Source organism: Orcinus orca, chromosome 7 (assembly GCF_937001465.1).
Source record: "Orcinus orca chromosome 7, mOrcOrc1.1, whole genome shotgun sequence".
Taxonomy (NCBI): Eukaryota; Metazoa; Chordata; class Mammalia; order Artiodactyla; family Delphinidae; genus Orcinus; species Orcinus orca.
In genome coordinates this window covers 70,555,682-70,569,399 of record NC_064565.1, presented here as the reverse complement: position 1 = coordinate 70,569,399, position 13,718 = coordinate 70,555,682, and positions in this window count along the sequence as shown.

Genomic DNA, 13,718 nt, shown 5'->3' with positions numbered 1-13,718 from the left:
AAAAAAAAAAAAAAAAGAAAATCCATGACTATTGAAAGTACACTAACAGATACATGCTATCATATATCCATGGTGCACCACAGGTAAAAATAATTTTTATTTATAATAGTATATATTCATTAATTATTTATGAAATCTCTGTTAAATAGAAAAAATATAAGAAAATTATAGAAGAGGAGTGCAAAAACCGATCCTCAGTTCTTATCACTTTTTAAGAAAAAAGTTACATCAGAGCCTATACATACAAATACATTTACCAATCTAGGACTTCATACAGAGCCATGTAGCCAACTACATATAAACTTCCACAAATTTTAATATCTGTAAATTTTTGTACAGCCCTTAAGTCTTGCTTGCTTAAAAGGGATCACTGTAAATCACTGCAGTCCTTTTTGAGAATAATCTGACAGTCTATGGTTGTCTTATTCAGTTTGAGCTGCTATAGCAAACTACCATAAATTAGGTAGTTTTAAACAAACATTTATTTCTCACAGTTCTGGAGACTGTGAAGTCCAAGATCAAGGTGCCAACAGAACTGGTGTCCAGTGAAGGCACTCACTCTTCCTGGTTTACAGAAGACGGTCTTTTCATACAGTACCCTCACGTGGTGGAGAGCTTAGTTTCCTTCAAAGAGTTATAATAAAGATCCATCAAAAGTACCCAATAAATATTAGCTATTATGATTATCATCACTTTTATATTATTAGAAGGAGTCAAAAAGAAATTCAAAAAATTGTATGTTTGAGGCAAAGGAATAATAGGTATCACTTCTGTAAATTTATTTTTCAAACCTTATTTAAAATTCAAACTAAAAAGCTAAAAGTGAATCACATCCTTCTCAAATTTAGGATGACTTTCTTCTGAATGAATAGATAAGTAAGGCACATTCGATTTACCTAGGCAGTTTATGTGTTTGAGCTTTCAGTCAGTCAAAACCTGATAATTGAATTTAACAATACGGTTAACATGATAAATTACAATTAAAGATTTTCTGTTACCCAATTTTTACATTTCTAACGGAAAGACTAAATCTATGACTTATTTATACATTGGTAAATTTATCATTTCTAATATTGCATTTAGAAATTGGCTTCACGTTCATAAAGGAAATTATCCTATACTCTCTTTTCTAATTTCCTTTTTTTTTCAGCCTTTTTTAATCAAGGTGTATTCACATCATAAACTGACTTAAAGAGCCTTAAATTTAGAAAAGTTTAGAAAAGTTCCTATAAATTAGAGGTTATTTATTCTGTGAAGGATGGTTAAAATTCACCTGTAAAACAATCTGGACTTAGATGAATGTGCATGTGCGTTGTGGGGAGGGTGTGTGTGTGTGTTGTAAATTTTTAACTACTGTTCAATTTCTTTTTTGACAGGTTATAGGTATGTTTACATTTTTTATATCTTTATAAGCCAATTTTCTACAAAGTTGTTCATTTTTTTACCTTTTCCAATTCATTAGCATATATTTGTACATGATTTTCCCTTAGGATTTTTTAAATCTCTGCTAGATCTGTAGTTATGTCCTGCTTTTGATGTTACTATTACTTATGTCTTCTCTCTCTTTTCTCAGTCTTGTTGGGCTGCAGCTTGTACAGCAGATATATATATATATAAAACTAAATATATATATATATATATACACCTATATATTCTTTTTCAGATACTTTTCCCCCATAGGTTATTACAAAATATTAAGTATAGTTCCCTGTGCTATACAGTAGATCCTTGTTGATTATCTATTTTATATATAGTAATGTGTATATGTTAGTCCCAAACTCCTAATTTATCTCTCCCCCCCCTTTCCTCTTTGGTAATCACAGTTTGTTTTCTTTGTCTGTGAGTCAATTTCTGTTTCGTAGGTAAGTTCATTTGTATACTTTTTTTTTTTTAGATTCCACATAAAAGCGATATCATATGATATTTGTCTTTGTCTGGCTTACTTCACTTAGTATGATAACTCTAAGTCTATCCATGTTGTTGCAAATGGCATTATTTCATTCTTTTTATGGCTGAGTAATATTCCATTGTATATATGTACCACATCTTCTTTATCCATTCCTCTGTCAAAGAATATTTACGTTGCTTCCATGTCTTGGCTATTGTAAATAGTGCTGCAGTGAACGTTGGGGTGCATATATCTTTTAGAATTATGTTATTATGGTTTTCTCCAGATATATGCCCAGGAGTGGGGTTGCAGGATCATATGGTAGCTCTATTTTTAGCTTTTTAAGGAAACTCCATACTGTTTTCCATAGTGGCTGCACCAGTTTGCATTCCCACCAACAGTGTAGGAGGGTTCCCTTTTCTCCACACCCTCTCTGGCATTTACTATTTGTAGACTTTTTAATGACGGCCATTCTGACTGTGTGAGGTGATACCTCAGTGTAGTTTTGATTTGTATTTCTCTAATAATTAGCGATGTTGAGCATTTTTTCATGTGCTTTTTGGCCATCTGTATGTCTACTTTGGAGAAATGTCTATTTAGATCTTCTGCCCATTCTTTGTGTTGTTTTTTTGATATTGAGTTTTTGTTTTTTGTTTTTTTTTAATTTACAAGGATGTTCATTATCATATTATAGCACTGAAAAATTAGCAATGTACACACCCCACAATTGGGGGACTTTAAATAAATGACCCTTACATTTGATGAAATTCCACACATCTATTAAGAAATGATATTGCAGACAAATAGTTAAAGGCATAAAAAAAAATGCTCACAAAATAATAAAGGGCAAGACAGAACTAAATTACAATGATAACAAATATATAAAAACACAACATTATATATAGAGAGAGAGATAGAAAAAGACTTGATGAAAATACGATAGAATAGGAACATAGTGATCTTTGGGTTGTAGGATTTTGGAAATTGGGTGTTTTGTTTTTCTATTCTTTCTCTAAGGACAAAATACCACATCTATTTAATTGCGGGGGGGGCGGGGGGAATCTAAGTTTTTTTTCCTAGGGTTCTTTATTAGTCACACTGAAGAGGGGAGAAAAGTCCCCCAAAAAAGGCCACTTTGGGAGGGCACATGTCAGGATGTGAGAGCTTGTCCCGCTAGCCCAGATGTGCCAACTGGGAACAGGCTTCCAGGCTGGTCAACTGAGTGGATGTCCAAAGTAAAGCAGACACTGAACTAAGTGCATATGTCTTCTTACTTAATGTCCACAGCAGTGTTTCTGAGTTCACCTTAGACGTGCAGAGCCAAAATAACAAGGCAGAGCCCCAGTGTCTGGGTAGGAAGAGTGGAGTGGGAACTGCTGCTGTTGTGGTCATTTCTCTTCTCTGATTTCAGGCCCATACAGGACACTCACTATGACAGGTACATCTAGTCTGTCACTCATTCATTCCTAGCCATGTTATTCATTCATTCCTGCACTTTGTTCCTGAAGCACATACAGCAGAGGAAGACAGAGTTATGAGTGGTATGGTCTCCTGAAAACCTCAGGAATCCACTTAGGTCACTGCTAAACCTGATCCACATAGGCTGTGGCCATCCTATTGTGGTTCACTGCTCCTCTAAACCCTTTGTAGCGCTCCAGCACATCCTCGTACGCCTGCACGAAATCCTTCTCCTTGCTGCGGTTGGCCGGCTGCTGACCCGGCACGTAGCCGGCCATGGCCGCCCGCGTCGCGCTCTCCCGGGGCCCCGGCGGGCGCCGCTTGCAGGCCCGCGCGCTGAGGCTACGGCCCCAGCCTCGGCCCTTTGTGCGGCCCGGGGACGGCGGCGGCGGCGCCCTGGCTCTCGGCTCCGCTCCGCGCCTGCCCTGCCGGCCTGCCGCTCGCTCTCCGATGCTCAGCCCGCTCGCGCTCCGCCGCCGGTCCCGCTGGCGTTTCCACCTCCCCACCCCTCGGCTCCGCTCCTCCCTCAGCCCACCCCGCCGCCGGCGGCGGCAGCGGCTTCTCCCGTCAGGAGCCTTTGATATTGAGTTTTATGAGCTGTTTGTATATTTTGGAAATTAAGCCCTTCTTGGTCGCATCATTTGCAAATCATTTCCCCCATTCTCTAGGTTGTCTTTTCATTTTGTTTGTGATTTCCTTTGCTGTGCAAAATCTTTTAAGTTTCGTTAGGTCCCATTTGTTTATTTTTGTTTTTATTTCCATTACTCTAGGAGGTGGGTCAAAAGATATTGCTGCGATTTATGTCAAAGAGAGTTCTGCCTGTGTTTTCCTCTAGGATTTTTATATCTGGTCTTACATTTAGGTCTTTAATCCATTTTGAGTTTATTTTTGTATATGGTGTTAGAATGTTCTAATTTCATTCTTTCACGTGTAGCCGTCCAGTTTCCCCAGCACCACTTATTGAAGAGACTGTCTTTTCTCCATTGTATATTCTTGCCTCCTTTGTCATAGATTAATTGACCATAGGTGTGTGGGTTTATTTCTGGGCTTTCTATCCTGTTCCCTTGATCTATATGTCTCTTTTTGTGCCAGGGATACATTTTTATGTTAATTTCTCAGTTTATAATTTTCTAAACCATCAGGATACTATAACTGAAATTCCAAATCCTTTTGAAGGATAGACCAAGGTTTAAATTTCTCATAGGAACTTTCTCTCAAACCCAGATAAAAAAGGAAATCTTCCTTTTTATCTCCTTCAGTCTCCACCCGGATGGGTGGATGGTTTTAGTCCTTTCCTGTGTAGTATACCTTTTCAATAGTCAGGGCATTATGCATGGGTCCTGCCTCCAATTCTGCACCTTCAGAGCCCAAGGCCTACCCCCACATCCTAGTATAGGTGTTCAGATGCAAGGCTCTAGTTGCTACCTGGCCTAAGACCTCTTCCAGGCTTTCATTATCCATGTCTCTATCTTTCTAACACTCATATTCCTGTTTGCTCTGGCACCTAAGGATTTCCCTTATACTCCTTTAAGTCCATCCATGCATATATTTTTTAATATTTTGCTATATTTTCTCAAGCATTTCTAGGTATTTGTAATAGGTATTTCCACCAACATTCTGGAAGCAGAAATAGCAATAAACATTTAATGAGTTGATAAGCATGTCTGGATGCCATAAAGTTGGCATGTCTTCATGTGAGAATAAAATCATCCTGCTTTTAATTCTGCATTGAATTAAATTATTTTACTAGTTATAAAGTCAAATTTATATTTTGTAAGGCTCATTCACAGTTGAAAGAATTTTATAGAATAATAAAGTATTTGATAGAATGAGATGAGTTTGATGTGAAAATATATACATATCCTAAAGTAGAAAATTTACAGCGTTAGTTGTTATAGACTAAAAATATAGGGACACAAGTGAACATAATACCAAACTGATGCCAAGTGAAGCCAAATGGAATCACAGGGTTACTATACAAATAAAGTTTCTCAGTGCACAGAAAAGAAATAGTAGGAGAAGGGAGTCATCAACTAGATATGACACCATAGCCATCATTACCAAAATTCTTCTTATAAAATATGATTCAATTTCAGGTAAACACTACCCTCTATCATATTAAATTGGTATTGCTAATTTGAATTTTATTTGCTTTTATGGTTTGATTGATATTAAATGTATAAATTTGTTATGATTTTATAGTTGTGTTAGAGTTACAAGAATTAAGCGTCTGTCTACCATTATACATACACATATTTTTGTAACATTATAAAAATGTAAGTAAATACAAGGCTGGATTATTTTTTCTTTTAAAAGATTGAGAAATAGAAATGCAAGTGCAACACTCCTTAACACCATGCACAAAAATAAACTCAAAATGGATTAAAGACCTAAATGTAAGACCGGACACTATAAAAATCTTAGAGGAAAACATAGGAAGAACACGCTTTGACATAAATCACAGCAAGATCCTTTTTGACCCACCACCTAGAGTAATGGAAATAAAAACAAAAGTAAACAAATGGGACCTAATGAAACTTAAAAGCTTTTGCACAGCAAAGGAAACTATAAACAAGACAAAAAGATAACCCTCAGAATGGGAGAAAATATTTGCAAATGAATCAAGGGACAAAAGACTAATCTTCAATATATATATATAAACAGCTCATGCAGCTCAATATTTAAAAAAACAAACAACCCAATCAAAAAATGGGCAGATGACCTAAATAGACATTTCTCCAAACAAGACATACAGATGGCCAAGAGGCACATGAAAAGCTGCTCAACATCACTAATTATTAGAGAAATGCAGATCAAAACTACAATGAGGTAACACCTCACAAGGGTTAGAATAGACATCATCAGAAAATCTACAAACAACAAATGCTGGAGAGGGTGTGGAGAAAAGGGAACCCTCTTGCACTGTTGGTGGGACTGTAAATTGATACAGCCACTATGGAGAAGAGTATGGAGGTTCCTCAAAAAACTAAAACTAGGGGCTTCCCTGGTGGCGCAGTGGTTGAGAGTCCGCCTGCCCATGCAGGGGACACGGGTCCGTGCCCTGGTCCGGGCAGATCCCACGTGCCGCGGAACGGCTAGGCCCGTGAGCCATGGCCACTGAGCCTGTGCGTCAGGAGCCTGTGCTCCGCAACGGGAGAGGTCACAACAGTGGGAGGCCCGCGTACTGCAAAAAAAAAAAAACCTAAAACTAGAATTACCATATGACCCAGCAATCCCACTACTGGGCATATACCCTGAGAAAACCATAATTCAAAAAGAGTCATGCACCCCGATGTTCATTGCAGCACTATTTACAATAGCCAGGACATGGAAGCAACCTAAATGCCCATCAACAGATGAATGGATAAAGAAGATGTGGTATATATCTACAATGGAATATTACTCAGCCATAAAAAGGAAGGGAAATTGGGTCATTTGTAGAGACGTGCATGGAACTAGACACTGTCATACAGAGTGAAGTAAGTCAGAAAGAGAAAAATAAATATCGTATATTAATGCATATACGTGGAATCTAGAAAAATGGTACAGATGAACCAGTTTGCAAGGCAGAAATAGAGACACAGCTGCAGAGAACAAGCATATGGACACCAAGAGGGGGAAAGCAGGGGGTGTGGGCGTGGGATGAATTGGGAGATTGGGATTGACATATATACACTAATTTGTATAAAATAGGTAACTAATAAGAACCTGCTGTATACAATAAAATAAAATAAAATTCAAAAAATAGAAATGCAAGTGCAGAAAGTTATTCTACCCAGCTCTGTTTTCAGTTGCAAAATATTGGAAACAACCTATATGTGCATATATAGGAGAGAAATATAATGAAATATGGAACATTGACACAATGGAGTATTATGCAGCTATGAAAAAATGGGGAAAAGTCTCTATGTGTTGATACAAATTATTTCCCAGATATGTTGTTAAGTGAAAAATGGCAAAGTACAAAAGACTAAATAGTATACTACTTTCTTGTAAGAAAGAAGAGGAAATAAAAACTTATACATGTATCTACCCATCTGTGCAAAATAAAACACAGGAAAGTTAAACCAGAATCTAATGAGACTGGTTACCCACAAGGAGTAAATGGAAATGGGGTAAAATGAATTAAAAAATAGAAACAGAGTAGAAGGTGTGGAGAGAATGATACTTTTCTAAGTTTATCTTGTTTACAATTTGACGTTTAGAATCATTTCAAATGTTTTACATATTCCAATTAATAAATAATTAAAATCACAAGTATTAATAAATGATTAAAACTGCATGCAGACAGAAACAGATGATCTTAACTGTATTACCAATGAATAACATAACCATATGGAAGCAGAGGAAGGGAAAAAAACTATCAAGTAACTTTGGAAAACAGTATTTTGACTGTAAACTCTTAAAACAGTATTCAAATATCACTCTCTAATAAGTAGGTTTGTTTACACAGGTGTATGGATTAGCAATTCAGAAACTACTTTTAAGTATTTCAGGATTGAGCAAATTCATAAATATATTATGCATAATGAAGGCCATGTTCCTTCCTGTCAGAGAATAGAGCTGCAGATAAGGAAAGAGGGAAAGCTAGAATGAATCAAATAGTATTAGACTGGAATTGGAGCTATCAATATAAATTCATGGGTTTTTTTTAAGGTAGATAGGTAGATGATAGATAGATAGATAGATAGATAGATAGATAGATAGATAGAAAGATAGAGATAGGCAGACAGATAAACAGACTTAAATGCGTATGTATACATTCATATATTTCCTCATTCTGTCCACTTAGAGGGTCTAAAAGCAATGACACCCCCATACCAATACACACACCTAGTACCTAGATCTTGGTTTTTAAGTACTATTCCTCAGCAAAAAGAACCTCAACTCTGGAGAAATGGCTGATTCCAGGACTGGGTTAGTGAAAGCACAAGATTGGCCTAGAGCATCTTGTAGTTCCAGAAAGCAAGGAACTATACACACACATGCAAACGCAGAGAGGATAACAACATATCAAGACGTAGGACCCAACTTCCTATGGGTAATGGGCAAATTTGAACAACATAAATAATGATAGTAATGGATTATAATCTATAGAATAAAATAAGAATCCATGAGTACAGACTGACATAAATAAATTAAGTAATGAATAAATAGAATACAAGAGAAAGCTCTTCTTTAAAGTAGAATTCCAGTTAATACAGGTACAAAGATGGAAATGGAAAATCACCATTTGTAAAATACCACAGTAAAATTTTTAAGTCAAGAATCATCAACTGATACTAAAATTGTGGGCAAAAGTGTGATGAGAAAGAGGATATTTACAGTCTCAAAATATCTCTTCAAAAATGGAAACAAAACAGTAACTTTATGGGAGAGAAACCTGGCAAACACCACCTTAATTAGGTGATAAAATTTGATCAGGCATAATGGGACAAATTTGTCATCATTTGCCTTTTGATGTGATGTACTAAGAATGCAAAAACATTTCTGTGATACTCTTGACAAAAACTCATCACTGAATATAATCATGAGGAAGCAACAGGACAACCCAAATTGAGCGACAGTCTCTAAAATAACTCACCAATACTTAAAAAGTGTCAAGATCATGATAGACAATATCAATACTATTATATAACTGATGAAATTTTTTAAAGGTCCTTAGATTAGATATTATTATTATATCAATGTTAATTTTCTGAGTTTTATAATTATACTGTGCTACATAAAATGCTAACATTCGGAATGCCTGAAAAGACATATGGGAATTCTGTGTGCTGTTTCTGGAACTTTTTAAAAGTATGAAATTATTTCAAAATGATTTCTTTTTAATTAAAAAGAAAAGAATATGGACATTCTTCAAACTTGAGAAACATGACCAATCAGGTACGATTGGCCAAAGTAGAAATAAAAATGTGCAATACCAAAACTAACGTGAGAAAGAAAAGACGTATTTTCATACTCTGTAATATGCAGCAAAATGCAGCAATTAAAAATACTGAAATAGGGCTTCCCTGGTGGCGCAGTGGTTGAGAGTCCGCCTGCCGATGCAGGGGACACGGGTGCGTGCCCCGGTCCGGGAAGATCCCACATGCCGCGGAGTGGCTAGGCCCGTGAGCCATGGCCGCTGAGCCTGCGCGTCCGGAGCCTGTGCTCCGCAACGGGAGAGGCCACAGCAGTGAGAGGCCCGCATACCGCAAAAAATAAAAATAAAAAAATACTGAAATACTTCTGTACCAATTGAATCACTGGCTTGAACCTCCAGGTGTCCCCCTTAAATTCTGCAACCACCCAGCCCTTCCCATGGGATCTCATGAACCTCCCCATGATGGGAGAATAACAGGTTAATGCTTTGGGCCATGTTTGTTCTGAATGGAGAGTGTCCATGCCATAGCAGTTGTTAAATATTTCGACTAGCATCACTAATAGATGTGCTTTGAGCTAGCTATTCAAACATTACCAATAATAGTAAAAACTAACAATGACTGAGTTTCTTCTATGTGTCAGGCTATACCATGGTGCTTTATGCTGATTATTTCATTTGATCTTTGCAACAAACATGTGAGTTTAATACTACATTTAACTAAAAATGAAAAAGTTTATACTGACATAATGCAATAACTGGCATCAAAAAAATCAATCACATAAAATATGGGTACGTTATGGTGATGGTTAATGAAGTGTGTAAGCCTGCAGAGCTAGCCATCCAAGAGTTCTATTAGCCTAACTGTGCACACTAAAGTCTTCTAGTCTCAGTATGCTTTGGCAACACCTTATAGGTAGTTATAAACTCAAGCTTAAATATGAACAGGGATAACTCTATCTGGAATTTCCAAGACAGTGGAAGGGATTCCAAGAATCTCCAAGTTAGTTCATGCCCGTTGTATCAGTCCATTCTGGGGAGAAAACTGAGGACTCAGAGACATCCACCCCAATTTGCCAGTCACATTTCCTACCTAGCTTTACATTCCTCCCACCCACAGAAGAAGAATGAGGGCTAGTCATCAAGTGGATTTTATTCAAACATGTATTACTGTGAAGTAGGCTATCGTGACCTTTTTACTTTATTGAGAGAGTTCAAGAAACTTGAGACTACCAAACTAAGTGCTATGCCTAATAGTACTATTTATTGGACATCAAATCACAAAGTACCTTGTGATATTGCTTCTATTAGTTCCCTGAATTATAATTTTGCCTCTTTAATTCATTTTTAAGATATTTATACATATTTTCCCCAACAAGACATTAATTACTGAGACAAGAACTATGTTGTTGTGTCCCAAATCTCTCACTGCCTTGCATAGAACAGGTATACAGAAAATAATTAAATTGATTGAAGTGTGAGTTTCTGAGAATATAACATGTTGAATTCAGACAGAGGGAACAGAATGTGCAAAACTTCTTGGTAGAGAGAGCACATGGAGAGTTTAAGAACTGAGAAAATGGTGAAGAAATAAGAGGCTGGAAAATACATAGACTTGGAGGTTCTGGTAAAGATTTTGTTCACAACCCTATGACTAATAGAAAGCCATTAAGCATTACTCATAGCATTGTCAGAGTGGAATTTGGTTTTAGATTGTCCTTTGTTAGCCATCCATCTCCTTTTAACTTTCTCAGGTGGTTTTTAGAAAATGTACCGTCATTGACTTTGCCTGAATGAAAAAGAGCTGAGGATTTAGTTACCTTTTGTTATTTTAGATTTTTTGATTAACAAGACTGTAAGAACAAATGCCAGCAGTATTTTAAAATAATCTCCTTATGCCTTTTATAACTCTTCGATCCAATCACACTCTATTAAAACCCTCATTTGCTAAAGAGGGTCCCAGGTCTCTACAGCTGAACTCTGAGAATCCCAAAATTGCACCTAAGAAGTGGAGCCTCTCATCAAATTGAGGTGGGTACATATAAAGTCTCTTGGCTAACTCAGAGCTCTGACAAGTTCTTGGGAAGATTAGGGTCTGGTATGGGCGATATACTAAATATGTAAGTAACTTCAAAAACCAAGAAGATGACTTCAAAATAAAGATACAAACCTGCCATTATATAGATTTAAAGGGAACATGTCCAGTTGGCACCATTAGAAATAGTTTGCTAAAGAGGGAATAATTAAGAATGAATATGAGAGGTTAAAGATACAATATGTTTCGTGGTTACTTGCAAGAACTTTAGAGTCGCATTGTTTTTTATTTAAAACTTAGCTCTTCCAATTGTGTGAAATTTTTTACTGTCTAAATGACTAAATTTCTTCATTTCTAAAACAGGGAAGTTCATAGATTTGTTGTAAAGATTAAGTGAGAAATAATGATAAGATATTCAGTAGACTGATGAGCTTAGTAAATGCCAACTTCTAGTAGTATTAGTAGTAGTAGTAGTATTCAACAGGTAAACAAGAGGGGTTCCATTAAATCACCTAGACCTTGTTTCAGTTTTTGCATTTCATAGGGTCTGTTTACTTCTCCCAGCATCTTTACTGAAGTGTGGTGAAAAGGCCTTTGGAGGTAAGGACAAAAGACTCCAGTTAGAGTCCTAGTTATCTGGCTTTTGTCTGAACACCACCTTGGGCAAGCCACTTTTTTCCCTCTCCATCTGTTTTCCAGTTTCTAAAAGGAAAATAGTGCCTAATTCACAGGGCTGTGCTGAAGACTAAAAGAGATCACAGTGGCGAAATAGGGTGGATCAAACAAGTAGCTGTGGAAACTTTGGGCAACTCTCCAGGCAGTCTTAGATAAGTGCATAAAAAGTTAATTCTTTACTATGTGAAACTGAAATGACATTCTGTTTTGTCAAAAGCTAATTTCAAGATCTCTTTTCAATAATTAAGGAATGAAGGAAAAGTTAAGGTGTTGTCAAGGAGGAAAATATTTCCCTCTGTCCTTCTAGGTTCTTCTGGCTGGTCTAAGAATTAAATTGACATGAGATCGATTAACAGGAAGAAATCAAACAAAAGTTTAAAAACATGTATACATGGGAAAGACCCAGGAAAACTGAGTAACTCACCAAAATGCCTAAAACCCTCATCTTAAATACCATCTTCAGCTAAAGACAAAAGAGGATGTTGTGGGTAGTGGTTTGAGACTTCAAAAGGGAGATAGGCAATTCACATAGAGATGGAAAAGCACATGTTTGGTAAACAAATGTTTGCTGGGCATGCAGAGACTATGGGACACAGAGAGAAATTTTTAAAACCAGACTTTGCTAGGTTCCTCCCATCTACCATTCCTAGTTGATACTGTGCTTATCTATGGTGATAGCTCCCTTCCTGGAACAGGTCCTCTAACTACATTCTTTTAGGCCGTTAGGGGAAAGGTCAAAGGTTTTTCCTGAGTCTTTTGGGTCTTAAAAATAATCAGCCTAAATTAATCTTCATGCCAAAGAGACACATTTTGGGGTGGCAAATTTTGCTCCCCTACAGTATAAAAAACATGGTATCAGATGTAACTGTGTTCAAATGCTGATTCCACCATTTACTAACTCTGTGACCTTGAGCAAATTAATTAACCACACTGAACTTCAGTTTTCTCCTGTGTAAAATGGAGACAATAATTACCTCAAATGGCTGTTGGAAAAATTAATTGAGGTTTACTTTCTAAAGGACAGTGACTAACACATAATCTGTCTTAACTCAAAGTCAAATCCCTTCTCCCATTTTTACTTTATCCTATAGATAGCAGGCAATAGACTCTGTTTTCTGTTGGTTTTTTTAATCCTTAAAGAAGATATTCATATTCTATAAAACTCTTAATGATGCAATTCAAACGATGCAATTCAAACGTCTTTAAGGAAACAGCAATGAAAATGAAATAATTCTATTTTTAAAATATCAGATTGTATCATGTCGAGTGTTCAATAAACAACTGAATTTTCTATTTGTTTGGGTAACAATCTATTTTATACTTTATTATAAATATTTAATTTATGATGTATAAGTTTGAGTAAATATTTTATCCAAATAAAATATTTTTCTTAGCATAGAATTGCACTGGAGTTAATTATAATGATTTAATAGTGTTATTATTGAATGAGCTTGAATTTTTAAAAGCACTAATTCAGAAAAATTATACCCACAAATTTAAGAAATATTAGAGATTTTCCATAGGATTAATCAGACAGTTAATATTGTTTTCTGAATGTACCATATAACGATAATAAATGAGTGAATGTAGAAACTAGACAGCTAATTCAGCCAAAATAAGCCCTTTAAAAGCTTAGTCTGAAAAAAATTTTCCCTACTAATGGATGTGTTTTGGTCTAAAGCTACCCAGATAAAAACCAAAATATTTTTCATTCTTGCTTTAGTTAGCTAACTCATGTAAGCACAGCCTAAATACTTAAAATCCAAGCTCTTATATTTTAAAATGCCCCTAAATAAAAG